The sequence below is a fragment of the Aphelocoma coerulescens genome, chromosome 15 (assembly GCF_041296385.1).
Source record: "Aphelocoma coerulescens isolate FSJ_1873_10779 chromosome 15, UR_Acoe_1.0, whole genome shotgun sequence".
Classification (NCBI taxonomy): Eukaryota; Metazoa; Chordata; class Aves; order Passeriformes; family Corvidae; genus Aphelocoma; species Aphelocoma coerulescens.
Window position 1 is genome coordinate 107,955 of NC_091029.1, and position 12,412 is coordinate 120,366.

Below are 12,412 nucleotides of genomic sequence, written 5' to 3' on the forward strand. Positions count from 1 at the left end.
CTCGCATTCCTACATAAGCAGAATATGAAATGCAGAGAATGATCTCCTGGAAGAGAGCATCCTGCACAGCAGAGCAGAAATCCATCTGGTAAATTGGATACATTTAATCACGCCAGGTTTGTTTTGCCCTTTTTCTTTTTTTTTTTTTTTAAGGACCATATATTTTTCCTTCTTCAGCTTCATGACACAAGGTCTGTCAGCACATGTGATTGAAGATGTCAAAGTGGCCATCTGTTTCACATCACGAGCAGGCTTTCTCTCCTTGCAACACCAGGACAGCTCTTCATCAGGAGCAGAGACATGCCCTGGCATGCTGAGTGGGACACTGCTCTCTTTGGCCATACCTATCAAGTACCATTTGTTAGCTATATGGGAGCCAAGTGTCCAGACCTGCTGTCTCCTGCCCTAAATACCACAGGAACAATCTCATCTCCTACTCAACCTTGTTCAGAAATGCAATCAGCATCACCCTGCCACCTCAGAGTCTATAGGTACTTCCAGCTGGACTACAAAAACTGCCCACAATTTGATGACATTCCTGTTTCCAAAGCTGGGAAAGATGCAGGGGTGAGGACCCATGTGTGGCGATGGCTGCAGCACGCAGGGGCTCAAGGACTTGGAGCAGTGGATCTACAACAAAGGCCAGCAAAATCTGCTGGAAAGGTTGAAGACAACAGAATGTGCATGTCCTTGGAGGGACGAAGGCAAAGCACTAGGTTCTGCTGACTGTATGGTGTAGGGTTTTGCCTTGACCACCAACAGCCTTGTTCAGAAATGAAGGTAATTCGTTTATCCCTGCTGAAGAACAGGGTGAATCCTAGCCTTCCTCCTGCTTTACTTGCAAAAGGAAGGATGCTGCTGTGCTCAAATAGCAGCTGGCACACGAGAGCCATAAAAATATCAGTAAGTGTTACTCTCCTCTTTACCACAGGAATGAGACAATTTGACATTTCCAGGCACCTACCACTTTCTACAGCTCCAGCCTTGCCTTTTAGAAGACGTTTTGCGGTACATCCAGCAAGTGTACCACAGAGAGCTTTCAAACAGTATTAAGCAGGTCAGATAATGAGACCTGTCTAGCTGTGATAATCAATTAGCTTTGTTTTGTTCAGAGTTTATTATTTTGGGGTTTTTTTCCTACATGCCACAGCCACTGGTGTAGACATTATCCGTTATTTTCTTCCATAGCAAGGGCACAAGCATCTGGGTGTGAGAGATCTACTGATGCTGTGGTGCAATTAACCCACTTTGGCAGCCAGCTGTCCTCAAGCAGGGCCAAAACAGCAGCCACCAAGGTAGGACACGACCCCGTCCTCAAAGGAATAAAACTTTCAAAGCTTAATTAGGACAAGTTCAGTGATCAAGCCATTTAACCAAGTTACCCTTGTTTGTGGTAAAATAACCAATGAAATCAAAACATACACTCCTAAGTTAATGCAAATGTAGGCTTTCACATTGATTGCCCATCACATATTTGTCATTGCTAATCTAGCAGCACCAAAATGAACATTCTTCTAGCAACAGGATAAATAATAAAAGCCTCGATGAGCAGTAGTATCACTGGCTCTGACACTGCTGTCCCACAGGGTCCCCCTAGGGACAGATCCTGTCCTTCGTCCAGGGAGATCTCACCATGTCAGGACTAGAAATGGCAAAAAGGAAACAAAGAGGAGAAGGGGTGAGCTGGAGTCACACTGTGGGGAGCATATTTCCCCCACGTCCTCGTCCGACATCCGGACCACCGAACCTCAACACCTCTCAGCAATCGTTCACAGCAGCACTTCATGTTACACCTTATTATCTATTCTTTTTCCTGGTTAAAGCCACAGGTTAAAACGAAACCAATGTTTAAGGGTTTTTTTAAATCTAGCTTTTAATTTTTTTCATTATTTTTTTATCTCTTGGGCAGCATCTGGAACTGACAGGCCATTGTTGGGGAGATGGCAAAGCAGTAATGCTGTCAGCTGGCTCATTGGCTCATGAGACCATAACAGTTAACAAATCCCTTTTGCTTTCTTTTCTGTATTTAATGCCACCATTTATAGGGCCCTTGGGAAAATCACTGGGTTTGTCTGTGACTGTCCTGTGAATTTTCCACAGGAAACCAGGTTTCTGTGAGTAGGGATGCAGGCGAGTGTCTATGTTTAATGAGGTTGTGTCAGCTGGCTGTATGAGAAGAGTGAGGGGTTTGCAAGAGCCTTTTTCCTTTCTCTCCTTCATTTCCTTAAGTGAAAGCCTTTGGCCATCTTTCCCTTCTCCTTTCTGCTTTGCAAACAAGCCCTCAGCATGGCTTGGTGACCATGGCCTAGTACAGTGGGTGGCTTGAGGCAGAGAAACCGAGGTACACTGGGCTCCCCAAAGATCCCCAAATAAAAGCCTTTGTGCTCCTAATAAATAAAAAAATAAATAAAACTCAGGAGTGGGAAAGTTAATTGGATCTTGCTATTGAGGGCTGTGTTGCCCAATTCCCTTGTAGACATGGGTGGGGACAAAAACCAGACTAGTTCAACTAGTCCAATTAGTTCAAGAAGGGGAACAAAATCAGCAGAAACCTTCCCTGCCCAGCTCCTGGAAGTTTCTCAGCACTGCATGATGCCTGACCCATGGTATGGCTGCCTGTTCACTCCCAACCACTTATTCTGTCTTATTTCCTCACTGCTCCAGACTCTGTCAGGAGTGGAAATCCTGGCTGCCGGGCTAGGATCAGGTCTGGGAGAGCTGTGCTCTCCTCCAGCAGACACCATGCCCTGAGTGAGCTACAGGCTCAAGCTGGAAATCCCTCAGAGCCATTCCCACCTGAAGGACTAGTGCTGCACCAAGGACAAGGAAACACAAGGGAAGGTCCATGGACAGTATCCTTTATCTTCATCATCTATGTTACAATTAATGCAGAGCCATAGCAAGGTGAGGACAAGGCAAGGTGAGTATTAATTGCTGAGGCAAGGAAATTCAGGTGGCATGTGGCTCCCCTTTCCCTGCGCATCCAATTAAAAAATGAATCAGGCATCTGCTGTGTCTTTGGCTTCTCCTTCTTCCCCTGGACTAGCTCTGCCACAGGCAGCACGAGGCTTCTCTGCTAACCAGGTACAGCAGGAGCAGAATGAGCATGGGAGAAGAAACAACTGACCTGCTGCAACAGTTAAGTCACCCCATGGCAGCCAGGTATCAGAACCCCATCCTCTGCTACTGCACTTGGCCTGACAACCCAGAGAGAGGTGGCCTCCCTCAGCCTGTGCTGATCTCAGTAATCCCAGAACTTCATTTTGATCTGTCTTTTTCCTTTCTTTAATACAAAGCCCTCACTTGACTTTGACCAATCTATCCATCGGCCTGAGCTTTCAAAGCAATAAAAGGAGATGTCCAATGCCCATCTAGCAGAAAAGCGAAGAAATCTCACAGGCAGGGCTCGCCCCATGCCAGGACAGCATTGTGATGCGTATATTCTGTGAATTAATGCCTTTTAGCTCAGCTAGTAAAACTTGAATCTTTTCCAGCCCATAGGCTCAAGGCTTTACTAAGGAGCAAGTGCAGACTATTAAAAATAAGCAAGACAATTTTACGACCATCAGGAATATTTCAAGCTATACAAAGCCACGTAATGGCACAGAGTGGGATGAAAGACATCAAATCAGTCCATGTGTATCAGGCTTTAATTACTGACTGACAACAGCCAAGGAAGAATTCAGAAGCAGCATTTCATACACTATTACGGGCACGGCTGTTTGGAGCTGAGAGCACATCAGCCCTCCACAGGAGGGGCTCAGAGTAGGAGCAGCAGGACCTGTGCTCCCACCAACACTCCAGGAGCTAGTGTCCTTCCCTGGCAATCCTCCTCTCAACAACCACACCAGATGCATGAATCCAACTGTATACTGGATGGAAGGACATGCTTCTATCTCTCCAAACTGCCCAAATAAAGAGGAAAAGCCACCAGCATGGAGCTTATGCCAGAGCTTCGGAGGGAAACAGGGAGAAAACATGATGTGAAAACATGCAGGACGCAGTTTCTCTACAACCAACTCAGGAAAAAAAGATAACAGAGTGGAGAGCCTAAAGAATAAAATGTGAGCCCAAATCTATCAGACAAACTGGAGGAGGAGCACTGCACTGGGAGGGGATGGAGCCAGAAGGATGGAGCAGAGTGTTCCTCCCTACCTGTCCCTGCAGAGAGGGAGCTGAAGATCAAGTCCTTGTCACGGCAAGAAGGAAAAAGTGTAGAAGATTGTATTTTTCTCTCAATTCCATGGCTGTAAAGTGTCTTCCTCTGGAAGGCCAGCACTGAACACAATCCAGCACTTCCACTGCCACAGTTTTCACTTCATGGGCTGGGAGGTTTTGGGAAGAACAGGGCAGGCAAAGAAAGGGTGAAATCTCAGCTCCTCTGAGACCAGTGCAAAATTCCCACAGCTCAAAAGGAGTCAGGATTTCTCCCCCACATGTGACCACTCAGGTCTGAAGAGTCACTTTCCTCCTCCATAACTCCAGTCAGACCCAGCTTCAAGCATGGCCACAGCTCGCAAACTTGTCAGCAAGAGGCATCCTTTGATGAATTGCTGGATGGAGAGGAAGGAACAGAAGAAAATCTATTCAGATTAATCTGACAAGATTTAATCTGACTAAAAGCTACAACCGCAAAGGCGGCAGCAGGCAGATGCCCACAGTAACCCCAGCGGGGCCCTTCTTAATGGACTTTTTGTTTGCTCTGTGTGTAAGTGAGCATATTGTATGCTGTCATCTTGTACTACAAGAAGCAATAAAGCAGCTTCCCAGCTCTCAGGGCATGAGCAACACATATGACAGCTTGGGGGCCCATGCAGTGGGGTGCTGGGGTGGGCAGGCACCACCAGGTCGCCCCCAAAGCCTGGCATGTGGAAAAGCAGCCTGCAAGGTGAGTTAGAAAGTGCAAGGAGAAGGCAAAAAGAAAGCATGGCTCACCCTCATAAAAACATCACAGACTGCTTGGTAAGAGAAGGCAAGTGTCAGCCAAGAACAAAGAGACCCCGATGAAGATCTGGCTGAATAGAAAACTGCAGCAGTGACCTGCGTTCCAGGGATTACTAAAGCCAAGGTAGGTCCAAGAAGGACCTGGTGCTGGGATAAGCCTCTCCCCCATGGATGCTGCTAAGGCTGTGGAAGCCCACCACCTCCTGCGGTCCTCCAACACCCCAGGCCTTGAGCAGGCAGGGGCAGGCACATTGCAAGAGTCTGGGGGCTTCCCATGGTGTGCTGTGCCCACCAGGGTCATCACTGGTGCAGCTATTCCCCCACCAGCAAGAGCCCATGTGCAGCATTCGCATACCACTTGGCTTGCCAAGTGCTCCAGGGCAATGCTGCCCACAAAGCCATCAATTCCCCCTGGGGATCAGATACTCTCACACAGGCATGTGGCTCCTTGCTCCCTTCCTTGCCTTTGCACCAACCGCACCCATCCTCTTGCCTGTGCCCAGCACATCAGAGATGATCTCTGCCAACTTGAGCAGCCCAAGGAAAGCATTTCCAGCAATAAATCCGACACTATAACAAACTGAAACTATTAGGGGAAAGCAAGCAAGGTCTTTGCACAAGAAAACTTCAGTCAAACAACTTTAGGCAGAGTAAATTCAAGATGTATTTGATCTGAACAGCAAGAAAAATAATTTAAGTGTGTGGCTTCAGCCTCCTTTTGCTGCTGGAGGCCCCACAGGCTCCCTGCACACAGCCCCAGTGAGCAGGGCTGAACACCCTCCTGGCCAATGCAGCAGGATCTTGGCACATATCAGCCATCCCAGAGACCCGAGGACAGCAGAGGTAAAGCCAAAATTCCTTACTACTTGGGTAGATGAAGCTGTGGGGAATGAGGCAAAGGGTTAGCAGGGAGCATCCAGGGAGAGGAGCCCTCCCCAGAGCCCCAGTGAGTAAGTGCGTTTTAATGTTATGTAAGGGTGGACTTCACAGCAAGTCTCCCTTGGAAACACATCTTGTAAGGAAAGGTTAAAGCTTAAATTATTCTCTGTGAACGCGGAGGTTCACAAGTCTTTTATATAGCTTAAAGTACTGGAAGCCGGAAGTGCAGCCCCCCGTGTGGGGCCTGGCACTGGCAGGACTTTGGGCTTCAAGGAAAAACAGAAATTTTGCTGGAAATAATATTTCTTTGTATTTTTACACCTACCAAAGTGTGGGCTCCAGCTGAGCCCAGCTAGAGAAGTGGTGAAATCACATTTTTTTAATTAAAGAGCTGGCTGAGTATGCTGTTATTCAAGCTCATTTTGTGGCTTTTCTGGCCGTGAGTCTCCAAGGCACCCCAGGACAAATCAAAGCAGCATCCTCAGGCACTGCCCTTCCCTGTCCCATTGGTTTGTTAGAGGGACTGAACAGGTCCAATGTGGCCAGACACTCCCCAGGGCTCTGTACCCATGGAGGGCACCTGTGGGGCCATGATCCCTCCTTCACCACTCACAGAAAATCTGCCCACAGGAGTAGGACATTGCATTTTTCATTACACGCACAGGATGCTCCAGAGTAGTGCTTAAGGAGGTTTTGGTCCAGCTTCTTTCAACAGCCACTGCCCATCAGCTACATGCCTGCAGGGAGAGCTCCCTATCCTAGGAAAATTGCGCCCAATCTAGCCTCCTGCAGTTCCGTGTCTGAGTTCTACATCATGCCAAAAAATAGATTAGTTAATAGACAAGGAGAAAATATTTACTGCTTCTTGTAAGGGGATATCTGAACCCCTCAGTGCACTCTCAGAAGGCTCTGAGCACCTTGACGCCTGAAACAGGAATACACTAATGAAGGGATATGATAAAAACAGCTTATTAAGCAAGTTGAAGACTTTGTCTTTCTGCCTTGTCATATGATATCCCACTCTCCAAGCCCAGAGACTGGGGAAAAGGGGGAAGATGGGACCACTGTCCCCAAGGGACCAGACAGGGCCCTACTCAGGGTGGCTCTGCAGCATCTTCAGCAACAGCAGGAGCCGACTCGGACAAGGAGAGGATTCAGGGGCTGATTACTCAGCCTAATAAGTTAGTTGAGATGCTGAAGCAGCTACATAAAGAAGACACAGTTATGTATCATTTTAATTATGCATATAATGGCTTTATCTTTTTGTTACCTTATTTCATTATTGAAAACCTTTTCTCACATATACATTTTAATTCTCAAATCCAGTCGCCAGCAGAACAATTTATAAATAATTTAATGCACAACAAGGCACCAATTCTTCCTAAAGCGGCAATCCTGGAATGAGGCCACTGAAAACTCTCTCAGCATCTGATACTTTAATGTCATACTACCAGTATTGCACCCAGAAGGTAGCAATATACAGCTGCTCCAAGCTATACAGGCTCATTTAGAAGCTGTAGCTGAGGAGCTTGTGCAAGAAAAACATCTCTTGGTGATCCTCAAAATACAAGAGAAGCCTTTGGCATGCACCAAGGCAAGGAGAGCCTGCCACTGAGTTTGTAACACCAGCTTGTGAGCTGCACAGAGAGAAAGGAAAGAAATCTCCACCTGCAGAGTCCTCTCTGCCCTGGAGACCCATAACCAGCTACACAGATTGGGCTGGACAGGAACATTCCCCTATCAAAGCCCTTTGGCACCACAACACCGTTTTTAGGATGGAGAAGTTGTTACAGCACATCAAGCAATGCCAACCAAAGAAGGTCTTGAGCACTGAGAGCAGCTGCTGAGTACCAGCATCCCTGCAAAATAAACCCAGAAGAGCTGAAGCAAGACCCTTACCTCCCAGCTGTTCCTGGAGGAAACACTGCTAGTTATCCTCACCCACAATCAGTGTTTGCTTAACAGACAAATTTTTCTAATTATGTTTGTCAGCTTTGCTAATTACACAAGATATGAAGCACAACACCTTAATTTTTCATGTATCTGCCTTCTTTTTTTTCCTTCCAATGGAATGAAATTAAAAACAAGTTCATCCATACAGCCTCTACCCCAGTGGAAGTCAGACTTTCACCACAGGTATCTACACAGCCAGGCTTTTACATTTTACTTTTTCATTGCATTTATTCTCCCAGCAAAGCTGTATTAAAAATGTACAGGTTAAAACAACAGATACCTGTAGATGGAAGTCTGTGCTGTGTTTTGTTGGGTTATTTTCCTCTCTCTTGGTCCTGTTACAGTGAGCATTTGTGTCTAAAGCCCAGTGAGGTCAATGGGAAAAAGCAGGTGCTTAAGTTTTATGCATGTGAATAAATCAGCTGTTATCAAAGAGAGTGCGTATTTTACTGATTGCTGAATCAGTGCTTTCAAGCTATCAGATTGGATCAGCCCGATTGCCGTCACAGAGAACCTTTTTGTTTCTCCACCACTGAGGCAAGACCTCCTTAAACTGATAATTTTTACGTTACTCAGTGGAAGGGGAGAGATGTGGAGAGCTTCTCTGAGCCCTTGCTTCCACCAACCTGTCCCCATGTCCCCTGTGCTCTGTCTTGGGCTCAGGTAAGGGGCAGATGTAAAAGAGACACTGTAGCACTGCAACGGGGAGGTGAGTGCAACCACCTGCTGTGGGATCACTCAGGATTTGCTGCTTTTCCATATGCATGGTGCAAGGACCATGGGCAAGGCTTCTGATCTACATTAAGATGGGAAATTAAGACATATTCCAAGGTACCATCAGGTTTTGCCAATAATGCTAGTGAAACCACAGCGGGCAATAAACAGAGTGCAGAAAACAGTCTAAACTGGTACTGCAACATGGTGACAAAACATTTGCAGCTAGTGGTGTCAAATGAACTGCAGGCAAAATTTCACCTGAATAACCACCTGGATGATGAGTTTCCACCAAATCCCTCCCACAAACAAGCCCAGAGCATTTGCTAATGTCAGTAAGGGGGAATGCTCTGGATCACCCTGGCATTGACTATGCCAGCCTACTCCATGATGGCGCAGCCCTGCATCCTGCAGGCAGGACCCTGCTCTAGGTGCTGTGGGCAGGCTCTGCCCCTGCCTGCTGAAAACTTCCTGTCCCCAAAAACCAAAGGGCTGGCTGGTTTTGCACAGGTCCAGTCTCTCCAGCCTCATTTATACACAACTAGGAGATGTTGCTGCAGGCTGGGTTAACTCCTGGTTTTGGAATCCTCAGGACTTTCAGGCAAAAGTCCCATGGCTGTGGCAAGCATCATTCTCTGCTCCTCTCCCTGCTTGCATCTGGTGTGGGAGCACCAGTTCCCTCCCAGGAGCAAACAGACTTTGCAAGGGGGCTTTATCTTTGCTGGCAGGAAACCGTGAAGGTTAAAAGGCAGCAAGGGAAATTTGTGCTGTCAAAATCAAAGCTGCAGTAATTAAACAAGCATGTCTTCTGTCCCAGGGAGGTGGTTGGCAGAGCAGTAGTTGTGAGCAGGGACAAAAGGGACTGCACACATACAACAGGAAATCTCATCCCACTCCACAGCACACCATCCCAGCCCCAGGGCTGTGGCTGGTGCCAGGAATAAGGTCACCACGCTCCTGAGCTCTGTCCCACTCCCATGTACCAGTGCAGTCTGAGGACCCTTACCCTGCTGTTCACAGTTCATCTTCCCCCTGCAACTCAAAACTCCCCCTTTCTTTGTTCAAACCTAAGAAAAGCTCCCAGAAAGAAGTGGGGGGAAAAAAAGAGCAGCTTCTAGAGCACTTCTCAGTCTGATGTGCAAAAGCCAATTACCCAAAACAGAGATGAATCGATGGAAAAGGCCACTGGGTGTGGGGGAAGGCAGCAGCTGGCCTTTCTCAGGGCCACACACAACCTGGATTGATGCTGCTCTGCACTGGCATCTGCTCGCCAGATTTCTATTTGTTCCAGCGATGGGTTGCCAAGGTGTTAAAGTCAAATCATTCAAATTGCTCACAGAGTGAAAGATACTCAAGATTCAAAATTACACCTTGACCCAAGTTGGGTCATTTTGCAGCAATTATCACCAATTTCTATGGTGGAAGATTGTAAGAGTTCAGAGGAGGAGAAAAAAAATGTCTTGTCCTTTCTTCACCTTGCATACAAATGAAAAACAAATATGATCTTCTTGCTCTTGACATAACCATGCTTTAAAGAGCTTCACAAACATCCATTTCCTCATTTGAGCTCACACGAAAGACATATTATCTCTTTTAAATATGACTTCTCCTTGGCAGTGCACAGCCTATTCTCTATCATTAACACTTTAAGAAGCCAACAAGTGGTTATTTGCAAAACTGATGGTAGGAGATGGATATAATCTATTTTAAACCTCAGCAAAATCGGCCAATTTGTGTCTAAAGCCCAGTGAGGTCAATGGGAATAAGCAGGTGCTTAAGTTTTATGCATGTGAATAAATTATGAAATGTGAAATACAGCCCTCCAAGCTCTCCACCCACATGGGAACAATTTGGAAAATGCCCAACCATATCAAGGCACAGTGAAGAGAGAAAAAAGAAATTTAATAACAAGCAAATAGTTTCCAGCACACAATGGTTTCCCAAGCAGTGATGCTCTCCCTATCAGAGCTTCTCTGTCTTGTGAGTTCCACCTCAATTTGCCTTTCTGTCATCCCCATGCTCTGCTCTTTCAGTAGTGAAGCCCAAGGAAATTGGGAGTGATATCTTTGGGCTCTGGACTCACTCACTTCTGCCTCTTTTGCAGTGGGACTGGATCCAACCCTTTCTTCCCAGATGCTTTGGCTACCTTCTACCTTTCCCTGCTGCCTTTTGTACAGATACTGCCACCACAAGTTCCGCTCTCCAGGAGAGCAACCCCTGTGCTGGTTGGAAACAACTTCATCCTTTACCGGAGAAATAAATCCAGGAAGAAGCATTTCCTTCAACATCAAAATTATGGACTCCTCTGACTTGATCTTGTTTGAGAGGTCTTGCTGTTCAGTCATTTGGAGACTGTTTATTGCCTCATCTTTCTTTTTTTTTTTTTTTTTTTAATGGCTGAAATCACTGTTTTAACAGAGAATGAGGAAAAATTATCCATTCCCAGGCAAAACCACCTGGAGCTGGCTGCGGCTTGCATCTTTTGCTAAAGATAGGGCATCACACACTGAATGCTCCTTCCAGTGGGGATCACTGGGTTGGGTCAGGGGATATCAGCAGAGCAAGGCCATGTTGGGTTGGTGTTGTTGAGGGAGCTGCTCACTGGATCTGGATGCATTGTTTTTGGGGGCACAGACAGCAACCTCTCTCTTATGGACACCTTCTCTCATGTGTCTGCACTCAGAGGGGATTTTCAATAATGACAAATACAGCATGCACGGAGATGGATTGAGCCTTCCCTTGCTCCTGAGACAGGCAGCATCTGCCAGGTGCCAGTGGCTGTGCAAAGCCAGGGAAGCCTGGATGTGGCTGGAACGCAAAAAGGCTGGGGATAAGAAGACAAATGGTTCTGGGGAAGTACAATGACCTCCCCAGCAGTGTCAGCAAACATTTCTCAAATGGAAGAAGTCATTAGCTGTTTCTTCACTCACCTATTGGGAACGTCACCTGCCTGGTGACAGCTGCTTCATGCAGACCTCACAGAGCTGCTTCTACTGGGGTCAAGGTCAGCTCTCTGCTCCAGGTGGCAACAGCCACCTTTTCCCAACACAGATTTAGCCACTGGTCCAGGCACCCCTGACTCTGCCCCTGCCTTCCTGATGGGCACAGCAAATCGAGCCATGCCAGGAGAAACCACCTGGCTCCTGAAGTAACCCCCAGTGCTCATTCCTCTATAAAATCATAAGATTGTGCTAAAGGCGAAAGGCTACTACAAGCCTGTCGCAATGGGTGGGAAGCCAAAGACCTGAGCAGGTAAAGGACTTTCTTAAACTCTATGAACAGTCAACACATGTGCATGGGTTTACACAAATACTTAAATATGCAATCACTCAATGCAATTAAACACACTGCAAATAGTGTCCCACCACATTTCAACCAGGGCAACAATTATTTTCCAGTGCTGCCACAAGACCAGCAGCCCCCCACGGTCCTGAATTAACAGCTCCAGCATAGGGAGCATGGCCCAGCAGGGTGTTAGAGCCCACTCATGCTGTGGCTAAGCGCTCTTATGAGAGGCTTTTGCCCAGCAATTGCCTTAGAATAAGGGGAAAGGAATTCAGTTAAGTGCATTCGTCACCTGGCAATGAAATGTTACCATCAAGGGTCTTTTTGGGGCAGTCAGTCAAACCTCATCTCCTCTCTTAGGAAAAATGGCACAGATATGTGAATCAGTCAAAAAGAGTGGAGTGAGAAAAGAAGGAGGCTAATACAAACCTGTGTGTCACCAAGGGATGCTGAGACAAAAAAATGAATGAACTCATGCATTGGGCCACCCCACAAAGGTGAGCTTTAAATTTAGCACAACTGCATCAAGAAGTGTTCAAGATAAGACCGTTTTCTGCATTATTTCTTAATTGTGAAGAGGAGGTGGTACGCCCAGGAAGGGCAGCTATGGTGGAGGTGAACTAGAGGGGTTCAGCAA